This window comes from Pinus tabuliformis, chromosome 3_2 (genome assembly GCF_031772625.1).
Source record: "Pinus tabuliformis cultivar Carrire ecotype Pingquan chromosome 3_2, CPIR1, whole genome shotgun sequence".
Classification (NCBI taxonomy): domain Eukaryota; kingdom Viridiplantae; phylum Streptophyta; class Pinopsida; order Pinales; family Pinaceae; genus Pinus; species Pinus tabuliformis.
This window is the reverse complement of record NC_142302.1, coordinates 349,547,470-349,565,455: the sequence shown is the minus strand read 5'-3', so window position 1 is coordinate 349,565,455 and position 17,986 is coordinate 349,547,470. Positions and strand designations below refer to the sequence as shown.

The window sequence follows — 17,986 nt, the reverse complement described above, 5'->3', positions numbered from 1 at the left end:
CATAGAGCTCGCAGACTTTGTCAATGTATCTGCAGTACTCTGCAAAATGTCCACCTTTACCAGCAACACCTTTTTTTCTTCTATCATATCCCTCAAAAATTGATACTGAACATCAATGTGCTTTATCTTTGAATGATATGTAGGGTTCTTTGCCAAGAAAATTGCACTTTGGTTGTCACAATCTATCCTTATAGCTTCCTGTACTAACCCCATACTTTAACACAATCTCTGCAACCAAACTGCTTCCTTGCTTGCATGAGTGGCTGCCATGTATTCTGCCTCTGTAGTTGATAGTGCCACTACAGATTGTTTCTTACTCATCCAACTGACTGCACCTCCAAATAGGTTAAACACATACCCACTTGTAGATCTTCTCTGATCTAGATCTCCAGCCCAGTCTGCATCAACAAAGCCACGAATATCCAACACTCTGTCAAATCCTGGTCTTCCTTGCTAGCACAAACCATAATCACTAGTGCCACGCAAATACCTGAAAACCCGCTTCACTACTATCCAATGCTCCTTTCCTGGTTTTGACATAAACATGCTCAATACTCCCATTGCATGTGAAATGTCTGGTCTAGTACAGACCATTACATACATCAGGATACCGACTGCACTTGAATATGGAACACGGGACATGTCCTCTTCCTCTTCTTATGTCTTGGGACACTGTTCAGCAGATAACTTCCTCTGATTTAACCAGAGCTTCCTCTTTTCCCGATCTCTTTTAATTTCCATGCCCAAAATATAGTTTGCAACACCAAGATCTTTCATGTTGAATTTGGAGGACAATTGGGTCTTCAAATCTTGGATAACTTCTTTGTCATTTCCAACCATCAACATATCATCCACATACAAAACTAGATAAATAACACGGTCATCAATTAATTTAAAATACACACAGTGATCTGCTTTGCTTCTGGTGAAGCCAAGTCCCCATATAAATGTATCAAATTTCTGATACCACATCCTTGGTGGCTGTTTTAACCCACACAGAGACTTCTTTAACTTGCATACTAGTTCTTTCTTACCCTTCACCGCAAAGCCTTCATGTTGCTTCATGTATATTTCCTCTTCCAGATCCCTGTGAAGAAATGTTTTCTTCACATCCATCTATTCTACCTCAAAATCAAAAGCAGCAGCAACAGATAAAAGTAATCTAATAGAAGTTACCTTGGCAACAGGAGAAAAAATATCACCAAAATCAATTCCCGACACCTGGGAATAACCTTTTGCTACCAACCGAGCTTTGTATTTCTCCACCTTTCCTTCTTCATTTGTCTTCTTCTTGAACACCCATTTGCTGCCAATGGGTTTCCTTCTAGCTGACAACTCCACCAGATCCCAAGCCTGGGATCATCATCAGCGCTGGGATCATCGTCAGTAATAGATAAAGAAAAATTTGAACAGAAGGTAGATGGACTATACCTTTCTGGCTGCCTTCTTTCTCGAACTGATCTTCTCACACCCGAAGTTTGTGGCACTTCATATTTTGATTCCTCCTCTGCTGTCGAGTTTGATTCTTCCTCCTTAAGCTCAAACTCTATCTTCTCAGGTTCCTTTGGTTGGACTTCATGTTTAATAACATCTTTTACCTCTCTGAACACCACATCTCGGCTGTAGACAACCTTCCGTGTGACTGGGTTCCAAAGCTTATAACCCTTTAAACCATTCTTATACCTAATAAAGATGCACTTTTCAGATGTACTATCCAACTTGGTTCGTTTCTCCTTTGGAATATGTACATATGCATCACATCCAAATACCCTCAGATGTGAAAGAGAGGGTTTCTTACCAGTCCATACCTCTTGTGGAGTCTTATTCTCTAACGCTGATGAAGGTGACCTATTGACCAGGTAACATGCAGTATCCACCGCCTCTGCCCAGAATTCCTGTCCTAACCTGACACCAATGAGCATGCTTGTTGCCCTTTCCATCATTGTCTTATTCATTCTTTCTGCAACTCCATTTGGCTGAGGTGTATATGGAGTCATCTTCTATCATGCTATACCACACTTCTTACAGAATTCTTCAAATTCCTTGCTGCAAAATTCTCCACCATTATCTGTCCTCAGCACCTTTATCTTCTTCTCTATCTGATTTTCCACGAGAGCCTTAAATTATTTAAACCTGTCAAAGGCTTCAAATTTCTTCTTAAGGAAATGTATCCATGTATTCCTTGAGAAGTCATCTATAAATGATACATAGTACACAGACTTACCCAGTGATGGAACCTTCAAAGGTCCAAAACATCACTGTGCACAAGTTCTAATATTTGTTTTGCCCTATTACTACTAGAGGGGAAACTCACCCGATTCTGCTTCCCATATACACAATTTTCACATAAATCAAAATCCAGAGAGCTATTACTCATACCTTCTGTTAGCGCTCGAATTTGGCCTCAAGCTGAAGAAGGCAAAATCCAAGGCAACATCAAACCACTTAGCCTCGTAGCTAGCCCTACGAGGACAGGAGAGGGCTCTCTCCAGTCTATCTCAGCAAATTTTTTTCTAAAAGGGGCTGAGATGACTTTAAAAGAAACTAATTTTAGGCTAGTAAATTGATAAAAAGGGGTTTTTAATAAAACAATGGGGTTTTTCTGGGCTGCATGGGGCAAAGGAACAGCTTGAACAAAGAAATGTAATAAAAAACACAGATTATCCCCTGAGGCAAGGTAGGCAAAAAAGTTTAACATCAATTTGAGATTAAATGGAATGGCAAGACTGCTGAGGAGCTGACAAGGGCATAGAAGATGAATCCTTGTCAAACATAAGAAAACATTAAATATGAACAAACTTAAAGGCAGAGCATATAAATTATGAATTCTACCTTAACACTTCATTTGTTCAAATGGAAACGATCATGAAATGACATGAACACATAATAGGCTACATATGAAACAAAAGAGGACACAAATGTTAACTCTCATACCACAGGAATCTCAGGGGTCAGAGCTGCATTTTTTAATTAAAATCTCTGTCAAAATCTGTACAATGAAGCTCTATTCTCTCTCCTCCACCAGCGCTCAGAACTCTCTCTCCCCTCTACAAAATGTTTTTTAATACCATAAAAAGCTCAGGAGAAAACTGATACATGAAAAGATCAAACTGTTTCAACTGACATTATGAAAAATAGTAAAAAGCCACTCATCGGTTCCTAAAGAACAGCGCTACATTTTCTGTGACCAATACAAAGGCGGAAGCTGTAGTGTGAACCCTCCAAATCATAACTGAAGACTTGGATAAGCAATCTGTCCCTATTTTTAAGCTCAGGTTGATAATCTGCATTTAATCTGGGTTTGACTTTACTCTGCCTTTGAATAAGAACTAAAACAAAAGTAGCGTAATATCTTCTCCAATATTAGCGCATACAATAAATAGACCAAAAACTTTTCCCTACAGGTCGATAAAAAATAATGAGCTGTTCAACTATAATTGCCAGAATAGAAAGAATCATCCATTTTTTCCTAAAACAGAGCATCGTTTCCCTTGAATTTCTCTGATGGCCGACAAACTGGAGCGCAGATCCCGTTGAATCGTTAACTGAAGTCATTAATAGGAGACCGTTTCCTATTTTTTCTGCTGTGATGGATATCTTCGTTTTGTTTTAGGCGTATTTTGATTTGGCCATCATCTTCCTCTTCAAAATGGCCCTCATGAAATCAAATGTTTCCTTTCCCTCTTGTTTGCACTGTGAAGAATCGTTGATCCATATTTCTCACAGTTAATCCATGATTTTGCAATCATGTTAGCCGCTAATTTATCCATGTCGTGCCTCACCAACCATAAAACAACCTGTACAGGACTCACATCCATAAGGGAAACATCTTCGAAGTGGAGGTGTACAAGCGGTTCCAAGTATGTTACGCCTGCATCTGTCCACTCGATTTTTTTTTTAACTTTTTTTTTTTTTTTTCGAATTAGATCACCCCGGCCAGCAAAAATGCTAGCCAAAGACTTCAACACAATTGAATACCCTTTAGCAATTGTAATATTCTCCCCTGGAAACTTCCGATATTCTTTCTCGGCTTCACAGTCGAAGTCCAACAATGAATCTGTGGACGTGTAAGTCCGTTCAATGCTTTCATGGATAGAAAACATGTCTTCTTCCGGCAGCTTCTGGTTAGCAGTGAATTCATTCCTATTGCTTGAATATGTAGGTTCAAGATCATTTTCTTGATCAACACCAAAAATATTTCAATCCCCAACGCCATGAAAATCAGGCACTAAACAGAGCAGCCACTATTTAATTATAGGAGGGCAACAAACTAGACTCAAACACATTACATAACACAACACATACAATTTTAAGGTTGTGAATAACGAAACGAAATCCAACCACTTATTCTAAACACAACATCTTCTAGGCCTTAATTCAACCAAAACCATGACATCTAGCACGGACCAACTTTCAATCATTATGAAGTGATATGCTGAATGAGCCATTTCCAAGAAGGACTAACAAGGTAAGCTCCAGATTCAGCTCTTTATAAACTAAAAAACAAGGTTAAGACCGCCTCTTCTTCTTCTTACTCGGCTTCACCATCAGCAGTTGCATCTTGATACTGCTGATACTCTGACACCAAATCATTCATGTTACTCTCTGCCTCTAAAGTATACCTTCCATCTCACCAATGTCTTGCCACAATTTCACTGAACTTCACCTTAGAGCAGTGCTCTTTGCTCTAGAAGCCTGTTAGTAAGAATTTCCTTAAGAAAATGACCTCTAACAAAATGATCTGGGGTTTCTCATTTATTTAATCAAAATTAGCCATTCCTTACTAAAACGTATTTCAAGTATGATTCATTGTGGGTTGCATGATAAAGCTAGGCTGCTAGCACCAAGTGAAGGACTACCTTTTGGTTTTATTTCAAATCTGGCAGCATCCTTGGAAGTACTCCCTGTGTCTATGCTCTCATGGCATATGCCTTCCATGTTACCACTTGCCCAAATATGCTGCAGTTCCCACAGGCCTCTTTGATCTTAATTGTTGGACTGCCTTCATCAAGAATCTTGCTACCTGTAGAAGCAGTACTGTGTTATCTCCTTCATATGTGCACGCAGGAACATATACAGCAAACAGCTCTGGAAGCCCACTACTGCACAAGTACCCATGTCCACCACAAAGCTTACGACAATCTTCAATGCCATCCGCAGTCACTGATGTCGTCAATGACTTTAACCCAGCAGTGCATGCATGTGCCTCGGCCAATGTTGAGAAATCCTTTGCTCCCAAACGTTTTGTTACATCCAAGTGTAGCCATTTCATCCATTCACTCACGAATCGGAAGGCATAAGCTGTAGCCAGCAAGGGAAAGAGCCTGACCTGAATTTCAGGACCACCAGCCTGTGAACCAAATTGTCGTCTGACAGCACTGTATCTCACAGCAATGCAAACTGCCCAGGAGAGGTAATTAAAAGCATCTGAGACAATTGTTTGTCGCACATAAACCATGGTTCCATAAAGAAGCTGCCTAGGGACATCAGAATGCAGATATTTTCCTTCCCTAGTAACTTTAGAAAGCCGCATTAGCATTTGCTTGCGTGGTATTCGAACATGATCAAATCTTAGCAGCCCATTATCCATGGTATTATATGCACCATTTCCAAACTTCATACCAATATCAGCAACTGTAACTCCTGGAAGTGATTGGTGATCTTCAAGACTGCGTATTTGAACAATGAAACCATGCACACCGTAGTCCTGACCATCAGTTATGAGGCGAGCATATACAATTGCATGTGTTGATACTTTTCCTAAGCCTCCTGGCCATCACTTGGTCGAAGTCAAAGTTGGGCTATTTAAAACAAATTCATCAGTATTTGGGTCAAACGTTGCAGTTGTCTCAAGACCTTGGACATTTGGAATCATGGCCCATCTCCGTTTGTGCATAACAACCAATTATTTGCATTTTATTTGCAAGAGGAAGCCACTCCTGCTGCTGCTCTTCATTTGCCTGCCCCTTTATAGCTGGTATAAACATTCCCCAGTGAAGATCTGTATATGCAGGTTCATCAACAAAAAACCTTAGACTTGATGCTTCCTCTTCTGAAAGTCGGAGATCTACAATGAGTTTCCATGCATGTGCTGCTTTGTTCAGTGTTTTTCTAAACAATTCTTTGCGACTCAATCTTGGGCGATCATCTTTGAGAAACACCTGAGGGCTCAACTTAGACCCATAAGTCCCAAACATGCCTTCAGAAAGTAAGTGCTGAAAGTTGGATAAAGCCCCCTTGAATTGGCCACTATTAAACATGCATTTCAAGCTTTCTGGAAGTCCAGAACGATCGACAGAAGAAAGATATTTCACCAGATGCCTTTGCTCATCTTCCAATTACATTTGTTTTCTCCAGCCTATCTGCTTGGTGAGGAACATACCTCCGGAAAAATACAAATATTAATGCTGTTGTTATCGCTCAGAAATTGTCCTGGTTGTGGAAGGAGATCTCTGAGAAGTACACTGGTAGCATGGCAGCGTATTTACAGAAGATTTGAGGAGACGGAGTCTAACACCTTCTACCATACCTTTACCATGAAGTATTCGAAGGCCCTCTTCTCCAATATGTCTAAGCCTTTGATGCGACAACATGGTCTTCTCTCCAGAGACCACTAGATTTTTTGATCCACTTTCAGGAACCACAGAATTGTTGCACCCATAAATAATAGTGCTACCTTGCAGTTTGTATAGAGTTCCAATTCGAACTCCCCGCATCAATACTAGTGCTCCCCGAACCATTTTGTAGGTATCCTTCTCGAACACTATTTTTACACCTGCATCATCCAGCTTGCTTACAAAAGTGAGATTTCTGGCTAATGCAGGAATATGCAGAACACCCAGAAGTGTTCTAACCCTTCCACCTTGCAACTTCAACTTTGCTTTTTTGCGACCAACGATTCTAGCCTTCCTTTCATCCCCCAAGAAGACATCACCACCATCATATTTCTCATACTTGCAGAACCACTCTCTATGGGGAGTGAAGTGAAAGGATGCGCCTGAGTCAATCAACCATGCCTCATGATCTACATGTGTACTTGAAGAAGCCAAGTACACATCCCCACCTTCATCTGAGGTGGTTTTCACCTCTGCAGAAGGAGCATCATCAGATCCCTTTCCTTTATCAGGAGCTTTAGATTTACAGTCCCTTTTGTAGTGCCCTTCCTTTCCGCATTTCTAGCACACCACCTTTACAGGTTTTCCTGGAGATTTAGATCTCCCTCTAGATTTAGATCTCCCACTCGATGACATATTTTTGTTTCTGTTCTGGGACCGTCCTCATACAGACAAGGCATCACCATTCTGGCTCTCCATATTTTTCCGTCTCATCTCCTCCGTCAGCGAGGATGAGACTATTTCATCAAACTGCAAGGCAGTTGCATTGCTACCTATTGCAATAACCAAACTATCCCACAAATCTGGTAGAGAACACAAAAAACTGATGCACTTATCTTCATCTAAAATTTTAATATCAACAGATGCAGTATTAAATGCATTTAGATGCTCTGTCACCGAGTCTCCATCTTTCATCCTCAGGTTATACATCTTTTTCGTAGGAACAATTTATTCACTAGAGACTTAGATTGGTACAAAGTCCTTAACTTGTCCCACAAAGCCTTCACCATATCTTCCCCTGATACATTCAGCAATACTAAATCTAAGACACACAATCGTATTGTGCTCTTTGCCTTCCGATCCAACTTCTTCCATTCTTCATCGGACACTCTTGTTGGTTTAGTACCCAGATCTACCACGATCCACTGATCTTTATCCACCGAAAAATCCTCTATCTTGAGTTTCCACAACTCAAAACTCTGACCATTAAATTTCTCGATCTCTATCTTTCCACTGCTTGCCATCTTCTTTCACCACCAGAATCGATCTCGCAGATCTCCCACTGAACAGGGTCTACCACAGGCCCGAGCGAAACCCCTCAGTAACAAAGGCGTCCCCTTGAATCCAAAACTACTTTGATACCAAATGTAGGTTTTAACACCGTACAGAAATTACCTACATACGAATTCTAAAACACATAAAATAAACAATGCGAGAGCATAACACATAAAACACATATACATAAAGATTTTCCCCTGGATCCCAAAATCGGGACTACCAGCTTGATTTTTTCATTATGTTCCTTGTAGTGTTACAATACATATTTATACATGCTGAAGCATCCGATACCATGGACGGAAAAACCATCGCGTCCAAAACCATGTGCGAAAATCATGCACAAAACCATAAGTGGGTCCGCCCAACCTAACATAGGGTCCAAAACCAAAATTTTTCAGGGCGCTGCCCCGGACCCCATAAAGTGGGGTTACAGGTGCCCCTCAAACTCCTGTGACCTCCCACCCTCTAACCCCTGGTTAACTACATGGGCTAGTCGTGGAAAGAATATAACACAACCCAACAGTCAACAACTTGCTTCTCTGTGGGAATGTACTCTAACAACATGTTCCGCCTCAATACACAATATCTGAGATGATGATATCCGATATCGATGTGCTTGGACCTATCATGAAAAACTGGATTTTCAGAGAGTTTGATACAACTCTTATTATCACAGTAAATCAATGTCGGATCCATCTGCTAACCAAATAGACCAACCAGGATCTTCCTTATTCAGATGCCCTCACATGCTACTTGACTTGTAGCCATGTACTCTGCCTCTGCTGAACTAAGTGCAACTAATCTTTGTTTCCTGTTGTACCAAGAAACTGTCGCTGACCCAATACTAAAATTTCCTCCCAATCTTCATTCGTGAATCCTTGAAGCTTCACTCCTTCTGTCCATTTGTACCATAATTTTTACTGAGTAGTGCCTATGAGGTATCTGAATACATGATTTTCCACCTTCCAATACAGCTTGGTAGGCCTAACCATCGCTTGACTAAGTTGGTTAACTGTATAGCATAAATAAAGTCGTGTGTTCACCAAATTCATGAATGAACCCACAAGATTCCTATAAACAGTAGCTTCCACTACCTCTCCCGAAGTAGCATCCTCCTTCCTCCAATTACCAGCTAGAGGAACCTCCATAGGGTTGCAGCTCTCCATGTGGAACCTCCTGAGTACCTCGTTGGCATACTTGCCTTGAGACACAAACAACTTCCCATCACCCTACCATACTTCCATTCCCAGAAAGTAATGCATGAGCCCCAAGTCCTTCATATTAAACTCTCTTTCAAGGTCCTCACAAGATTTGATCAGCTGATCATCACCTGTCAGTATGAGATCATCAACATAAAGTACAATGATCAACAATTTACCTTCCACCACTATGTGTTATAGGTTCATATCTACTTCACTCTTCGTGAAGACCAACCTGATGAAGTAGCTATCTATCCTAGTGTACCAAGTATGATGTGCTTGATTCAGCCCATACAATGCTCTCTTGAGCTGACACACATGTGACTTACGGTCGAAGGTTTCAAAACCTTCAGGTTGCTCTATGTACACCTCTTCCTCAATCATACCATTAAGGAAGGCCATCTTCAAATCCATATGATGTATCTTCCAACCCATCTATGCTGATAGTTCCAATATAGATATGATTGACGCATACCTTGCAACAAGAGCAAGGGTCTCATCATAATCAATCCCCTCTACTAGTGAAAAGCCACAAGCCACAAGCCACAGATCTAGCCTTATGCTTCTCCACACTACCATCTACAACTTGTTTTACCTTGTAAATCCAACGGGATCTCACTACAGACTTATCCTTTGGTCTCAGGACCACATCCCAAACAATCTTATGAACTATGGAGTCATACTCCTCTGCCATGGCATCAACCCAAACCGACTGTCGTACTGCTTCCTCAAAGCAATATGGATTTGTCACAACAAATCCTCTCATAAGAGCCATGTATCCAGTGTACCTGTCAGGTGACCTCCTCTGTTTGAACTATGTTGTGGGTGCTCCCACATTCTCTCTAGCATCTGACAACAATCTATCAGCCTCTCTGGTGCACTTTCTCCCATCTCTGGAAGACTCTACCTGAGTGGATGTCTCCACTCCTAGATCCTTTGCATGTGGTTGCTCCACACCAATTTGAGGCTCCTCAACTGCATGTAGTTGAAGTTCCCTCTCAAGGGAAACTTGCATGACCTTCTCCTCATCGAAATTGATATCCCTGCGGACCACTGTCATCCTGCTGGTTGAAAAGTACACTCGATAGCTGTGAGGTGTATCAGTGTACCCCACAAATATCCCCAACTCTGTTGTTGGATCCAACTTTTTCCGTGCATCTTTTGTCACATGTGTTATGAGGAATTTGGTATCTACGGATAAATACTAATTCCCTAGGTAGGTAGCAATACCTAGAACAACAGATTTAAAGTGCTTATCCTTTTTCTATAGACGATAAATAAGACAAAGGGAATCAAATTACCTACTTGTTCTTTCACTTTCCTTTTGTCTCCTTTGTTTGACTCTCGTCGCTCCTTCTTGAACTTAACTCACTCAAAAAGTACCTGCAAGCATAAACAGAAGACAAAGAACCAATCAAAGCAAGAGATCTATCGAATACAAGTAAATGGAATCAGATACATTCACACATATAGACATCATATATCAAGATAAGCATATGGAAAAAGGTATAAACCGCTTTATTAGGTAGAAGGAATAATTACAACCATGAAGTCAGATCCATTGTCACTCTTCCAGCTTGAGTTCCAACCAACATCACATCAATAGCACATCACTCCAGAAGCATAACGCTACTCACTTACAATCCCAATTCTCACTCCAACAATGTCTCCTTACAAATTCTCAAAGTCCAGCCCTTGATCACTTAGACGAGTGCTCAATTTATAGACAAATGGAAAAGGTTTTGTCATAAATGAGGGTAGTGAATGGGCTTCCAAACTTAGAGTTAATTTCCATGGAGGAAGGGATGAGAGGATAGGAGGTTACTGAACTAATTCCCTATCTAATTTCGAGCTCATAGGAGATGATAAGTGTGGGAATATTCTAGATGACTCCAAAGGATAAGAATATTCCCAGAACCCTATGTAAACTTCGTTCAATCTAGCCCAGCACAGGTCAAAGTGGGCCTAGGTGCTCTGCAGAGCACCTTGACATGGGCCTACTTGCACTGAAGTGCACTTACCCCTGACCAAGGCTGTGTTGGTCCCTCAAGGAGGCATTTCTGGAGGGATTCCGGCCAAAATACTCTCAAGGAAGGAGGCATTCAAAACAATGACTTGTCTAGGGCATGTAGCAACTGAATTAGGGTTTGATGAGCCTTAATGGTACTGATCTGAATGATGGGAGTGATGTACCCAAATGGATCTGTAACAACTACCCCCTAAAGCATGAAGTTGAAAAATAATGATGTTGAGTGATATGCTTTATGATGTGATGAGGAGGTTCCGAAGTGGTTGGTGACCTGCATCGACTACAATACATATTATCATGATATTTTGAATTTTTTTCATGAATTTCCGAGGGAAGGTATACCCATGCTCAGCATATAAAATTTCATTACAAGTACATAGACAATCGTCTAAGATATAGACCCATGATAGGATGACCATCAATGTAAAGCCATTGTACGGATGATTTGGTACTTTCCTGAAATCGCAGCCCAGATGGATGAAACTAAATCTGGGGTTTTCTATCTCATTCAATCATTCACTCAAGTATGATTCTAACCATGTGAATATGCGATCTTAAGTCGAACATTGGAAGACACCGTTTGATTACTAGCCAATGATGTAAGTCATTAACGGATGCGAGAGAAATCACGATAATGATAATGATCCTCAAGGTATTGTAGTACATTTTTCATGGTGTGAATGGATGTTTTGATGTCGAACACCATACAAAGTCTTTCGGTCGAAGGCTAGTGATGTCAACCTATCACCGAAAGCGAGAAACCTGCCATTGATGTATGCAATTTTCAAGGTACTGGAAGGGTGTTTCTAAGTCAACTTCTTGGATAATGTGCTGATTTCGACAATAATTGACTCATCGCAGGAGGGCCTTGATGTATCCCACATCAACAACACGAAACAAGTGTAATGATTTTGGAGACGGAATTTGACTAACGACACAAGGTTCAGGAATGGCGGTCATGAAAATGAAGGTTTATGAGTATTGCAAAGGATGAATTTTAAACTGAGTGACTTCTCTTGAACATGTCGACGACACTGAATGGATTGGAAGCATTGACCCAAAACAAAAGTAATGTATGGTATGATAGACCAAGGTATGATGACCATCAAGTAGATAACCCAACCCAAATAGTCACAATGATGGAGTGAAAGTGTCATGTTAAAGAGCGACCTGCTGCCATAAAGTGATTTACCCCTTTTCCCCATTTTCCCTAGTCATTGCTGACCAATACCTCTTTATTTTTATCAAGCTTGAGGAGGATAACATATGCTTGTTGTATAATTCCACCCTTTGGGTGAATCCATCACTATGTGATGTTTTAACGAGTCTGGTGAAGGTGAAACTCGGTCTTGTCATGATGGACAAGTTTGTCGCTATTTGATATTTCAACGAGTTTAACGACAATGATAACTTGGTCCTTTTCATGTTTAGAGATTTTGAAAAGGGACAAAAAGAAAACTCCACAAGTTCTTTTTCATAAGTTTGTCTCTCAAGTCTGAAAAAGCATAAAATAATACGAGAGAGAACCTATTGATCATGTTCGATCAACATATTCCTTTTTCGTAAATAATCTATCTCAGTCCAGAAAAGGGTTAAACTTATACTGAGTAGATGTCGTTTCCAATCCGTTAATGAGCTGAAAAGGACAAGGGCTCAACAATATTTTCATATTTCGAGAGTCTGAAAAGAGCTTAAAGAAGACTCCATTTTGAGGAATGAGTGTTGTCTAGGATAGCAACTGGTTCCGGTGATGTTGGAACTTCTCAAAACATGTTGATTTACGTGAAGGGGCTAGCTAATAAGACCAGTCATTACAACTGTTCCTCAAAAAGGGTAAAAGAACCAAGTGAAAGCATATGATCGGCCAAGCAGATAGTGACGATGGAAGGAGAAAAAACCAAGGCTCATCTGATGGATGAGGCTGATATAATGGCAATCAGGAGGATTAAAATGGAGATGGGTTCATTTTTACACAAGCTTGAACCATAGGGAACTATGCTTGGGTTCAGTTTCATGTTTACACAAGCATGAAATGAAAAGCTATGCTTGGATTCAGTTTCATTTTTACACAAGCTTGAAACGAAAAACTGTGCTTGGATTCAGTTTCATTTTTACACAATCTTGAAACAAAAAACTATGCTTGGATTTAGTTCCATTTTTACACAAGCTTGAAACGAAAAACTATGCTTGAGATTGGTTTACATGCCCCCAGCATGATGACTCGATTCTAGGTGCATGCCCCCCAAGCTTCATTGCATTCAGCTAAGTAGGCTACTCGTGGCTAGTAGGTGGATGGAATGAAGGTTCATTTACGAGATCAAGTGAAAGACTTGACTGGGATTTTACGAGATCTAATCAAAGACTCGACTTGGAACTTTGCTTCAGGGGACCTTGTTTCATTTTTTAATGAGCTTGACACAAGACAAGGAACTCTGCTCAGGGACCTGTTTCATTTTTTAATGAGGTTGACATAGTAAAAGAACTATCCTCATATTCCTTGTTTCATTTTTTAATTAGCTTGACACAAGACAAGGAACTATGCTCATACCGTTTGTTTCATTTTTTACCAAGGTTGACACAAGACCAGGAACTATCCTCATATTCCTTATTTGATTTTTTTGCAAGGTTGACACAAGACAAGGAACTATCCTCATATTCCTTGATCACGACCCATAAGAGGTCATGACTTCCAAGAGGTTCTCATCAGATGGGAGAACAATGCTTTGAAAGGGATACATAGCAAGGAATCCATTAGAGAGATCTGGTTCCAATGACCCCAACACATCATGTAAAACATCACAGAAATGATCGTCCGTTGATGTAGGCATGGAACGGGTTGCCACATAATTGACTCATGGCGGGGAAGATACCATTGGGACAAAAGGACCATTTAGGGAACATGGTTGACTGGAAGCCATATTTGGTTTGGGAAATTAAAGCTGGTTAATGGTGACAATTCTTCCTTCATGCAGGAAACACATCACTCGAAAGAGTGTTGAAACAATAGCTCCCATATCATAAACATAGTCGCGCCCAAGAAGTAAATTGTAATCTAAAGGGCCTGGGACTACCATCACATTGAGATAAACAATTTTTCCTCCTAAAGTAATAGGCAACTGAGGAAGGGTCCCTAATGGTTGACTAGTTCCTTTCTTAAAAGCCAACAGATTCTGGGTAACAGGCACAAGTGGCAGTGAACCAAATGCTTACCAAGCAGTGGAGGAAAGGATACTCACTGATGCACCTTCATCTATAATAGTGCTAGGTACAATCATATTACAAACATGTACTATGATCTGAAAAGGCACATAAGAAGGAAGACAACATCCTGCTAGTTGATTCCAATAAAAGGAAGTGACCAGAATACTTGGAGGAGGTACCGTAAGAATGGGAGAATTACCCCCTTGATTTATGAGAATGGGAGGACTATCCACATGTCTTGATGGAACAAGAGGGTTGCCTCGAAAATCTAAAGAAACGAAAAGAACCTGAGTGGTATCATACTCACTCTCTATGGGAAAGGTATGACTAACCAAAGGTGAAATCGAGTCAACTGTTTCCTCGACCTTTGATTGGTCAGATATAGACTCATGGGATTCACATTCAGAGAGAGTGGGTTTGACCGATGGTTGATTTGGGTCAGTCACTTCATCAACTAGTGAAGGATTAAGGGAGAGTCTCCTGTAACCAGATGGAAGTCGCTGTGGAGAAGCAGGACGGTTATCCAACACTTTTTGGGCTTCATCCAGATAGGGACAAAGGTGAATGAGGTGATTCCCTTCACATAACCTACATGGAAACTTAACTTTACCCTTCTTTCCATGAACTTTACTACCACTAGTTGATGGTGTGTCACCAGCATGATCTCTAGAAGTTGATGACATAGGATGATGTGAACGAGAAGACCATTCTTCTAAGATCTGAGGAATATCATGATAGTTTCGAAGAATATGGTCTCCTGTACAAAGTTTGCATGGATATCGAACTTTGTGAGGCTTATCGAATGGTTTCTCGTCAGAAGTTGCATTCAAAGCAATGGTTTCTTGGTTGCGCCCCTGCTGAATTTTCTTCTTCTTCTTCCCTTTCGTCTTCTTCTTATCCACTTGGTTACTAGTACCAATACTTTCACCAGGCGAAGAGGAAGAAGGGGAGGAAGAAATAACTGAGGAAGAAGACAAAGGGTCAACTTTAGGATCAACTGGAGGTTGATTTTGTCTAGTTGGAGGAGTACTCGATTGCGGAGAAATCACAATATTTTGAACCAAGGAGGTTGAAAACAACCATACTGGCAAGACAATGGTAAGTTCCAGAAGGGACAATGTAGCCATATAATAAGCACAAATATTTCCGAAAGGAGGAAAAGGACTAGGATTCCCATCAAAAGGAATTCCTTGATTGACGGACTTCGGATTTGTAACCATATGTCTCAACCTAAGATCAACTAAGGAGCGAGTGTGGAGGATGTTATCCACGGTAAATTAAATTTATTTTAATAAAAATAACAAAACAAAACAAAAGAGGGATGATCTAGGCAAAAGGATTACCAAGTAACTGTGAAGTGCAGAAAACCCCCTGGCGAACCAAGAAGTACGGGCATGAAATCTCTCTGAATGTTGCGATCTGTGTATCACAGTGTACAAGGTGACTGACTCGGTTACCTAAGGATGGATAGCAACCTAGTGTTGTCCTCCCATATATACCCAAAAGTACGTGGAGGTCCAATCCATATTAGCGTTGTCTAATGTGAAACCGCACAGTGAGAGCATTCCCATATACTTTACGTACTGTAACACCGCCCTATATACCTGAAGGTATGTGGACGAGCTATGATATACTCACATACATGGAATGAGGTATCACTCTCAGAATGTATTGTAGACAAGTTAGCAACAATTGCTATGTTTTACGACACAGGAACACGTCTTTAGCCTAGGACCTCTAAATTTTTTGCGTTAGGTGACAATGCTCCATTAGGTTAATTGATGTTAATTTTAAGTTGATATTGATTAAGAATTTGCCTTTCAAGGTTCACCACGTGATGTATTTTCAATTCCTAGAATGCAACTAATATGATAAGCATCCTTTTCATTCATTTTTAATGATGAAAACCTTAGCTAGTAGGGATAGAGCAATCTGATTCTTGTAATCAAAGAACAAAGAACACATCTAATGCAATTTCCCTAAACTATTCCTATGAGCACACACAAACTTTTTCAATGCACAATGCAAGTTTTTCTTTACGATTCCCTTATTGTTATGATGAACAAAAGGAAACTAATGCACATACAATCAATCAATCTTTTTACAAGAACGAAGACTTTACGACAGTTACGTTTCGAAAGAAATGAGGACTTTTACGACACTTTCTTTTGAACAAAGATTAATCGACTATAAACTAACTTTGACAATGAATTGATACTGATAAAGAAATCATTTAAGAAACACTAAACAATCAAGGACAAAGTAGGGCTGGAAAAGGAAATACAAATTTATTTTAGAGACACAAGCATCATTGATCTTTCAGCAAGCAGAAACATAAGGAAATTTGGCAAAAAATCAACTCAGAGGAGGGATTTTTGTCCTAAGGAGGATCAACGCAGCCTTGAATGGGAGACAGTGTGCTTCAGAGCACTGTCCTCAAGCCAAGGGTGCTCTACAGTGCTCTGTCTCTAGACCAAGCCTGCGCTGGTGCCAGAGAGGCCATCCTAGGGGCTTACAAGCACAATTTTCACCAAAAAAACACTTCAAAAGGCTGAAAGAAGATCAATGGAAGCAAGTAAGGTCTACTAGAGTGTACTAGGATGAAGGTAAAATACCTAGAACAATGATCGTTCCCCAGTGGAGTCACCAATTTGTTATGAGGAATTTGGTATCTACGAATAAATACTAATTCCCTAGGTAGGTACCTATACCTAGAACAACATATTTAAAGCGCTTATCCTTTTTTTATAGATGATAAATAAGACAAAGGGAGTCAAATGACCTACTTGTTCTTTTACTTTCCTTTTGTCTCCTTTGTTTGACTCCTGTTGCTCCTTCTCGAACTTAACTCGCACAAAAAGTACCTGCAAGCATAAACAGAAGACAGAGAACCAATCAAAGCAAGATATCTATCGAATAGAAGTAAATGGAATCAAATACATTAACACATATAAACATCATATATCAAGATAAGCATATGGAAAAAGGTATAAACTGCTTTATTAGGTAGAAGGAAGAATTACAACCATGAAGTCTGATCCATTGTCACTCTTCCAACTTGGGTTCCAACCAACATCACATCAATAGCACAGCACTCTGGCAGCATAACACTTCTCACTTACAATCTCAATTCTCATTCTAATAGTATCTCCTTACAAATTCTCAAAGTCCAACCCCTGATCACTTAGATGAGTGCTCAATTTATAGGCAAATGGAAGAGGTTTTGTCATAAATGAGGGTATTGAATGGCCTTCCAAACTTAGAGTTATTTTCCTTGGAGGAAGGGATGAGAGGATAGGAGGTTACTTAACTCATTCCCTATCCAATTTCGAGATCATAGGAGATGATAAGTGTGGGAAACTTTTAGATGACTCTAGAGGATAAGAATATTCCCAGAACCCTATGTGAATTTCGCTCAATCTTGCCCAGCGCAGGTCAAAGTGGGCCTAGGTGCTCTACAGAGTACCCTGACATGGGCCTACCTGCATTGAAGTGCACTTACCCCTGACCAAGGCTGCGCTGGTCCCTCAAGGAGGCATTTCTGGAGGGATTCAGGCCAAAAAACTCTCAGGGAAGGAGGCATTCAAAATAATGACTTGTCTAGGGCATGTAGCAACTGAATTAGTGTTTGATGAGCCCTACTGGTACTGATCTGAATGATGGGA

The 17,986-nt window shown here is 40.4% G+C and overlaps 1 pseudogene; it reads right to left on the bottom strand.

Annotated features, from left to right (window-relative positions):
- Positions 1–4,939: 4,939 nt before the first annotated feature.
- On the bottom strand, positions 4,940–6,197 carry LOC149180909 (peroxisomal acyl-coenzyme A oxidase 1 pseudogene; annotated as a pseudogene).
- Between the last annotated feature and the right edge of the window lie 11,789 nt (positions 6,198–17,986).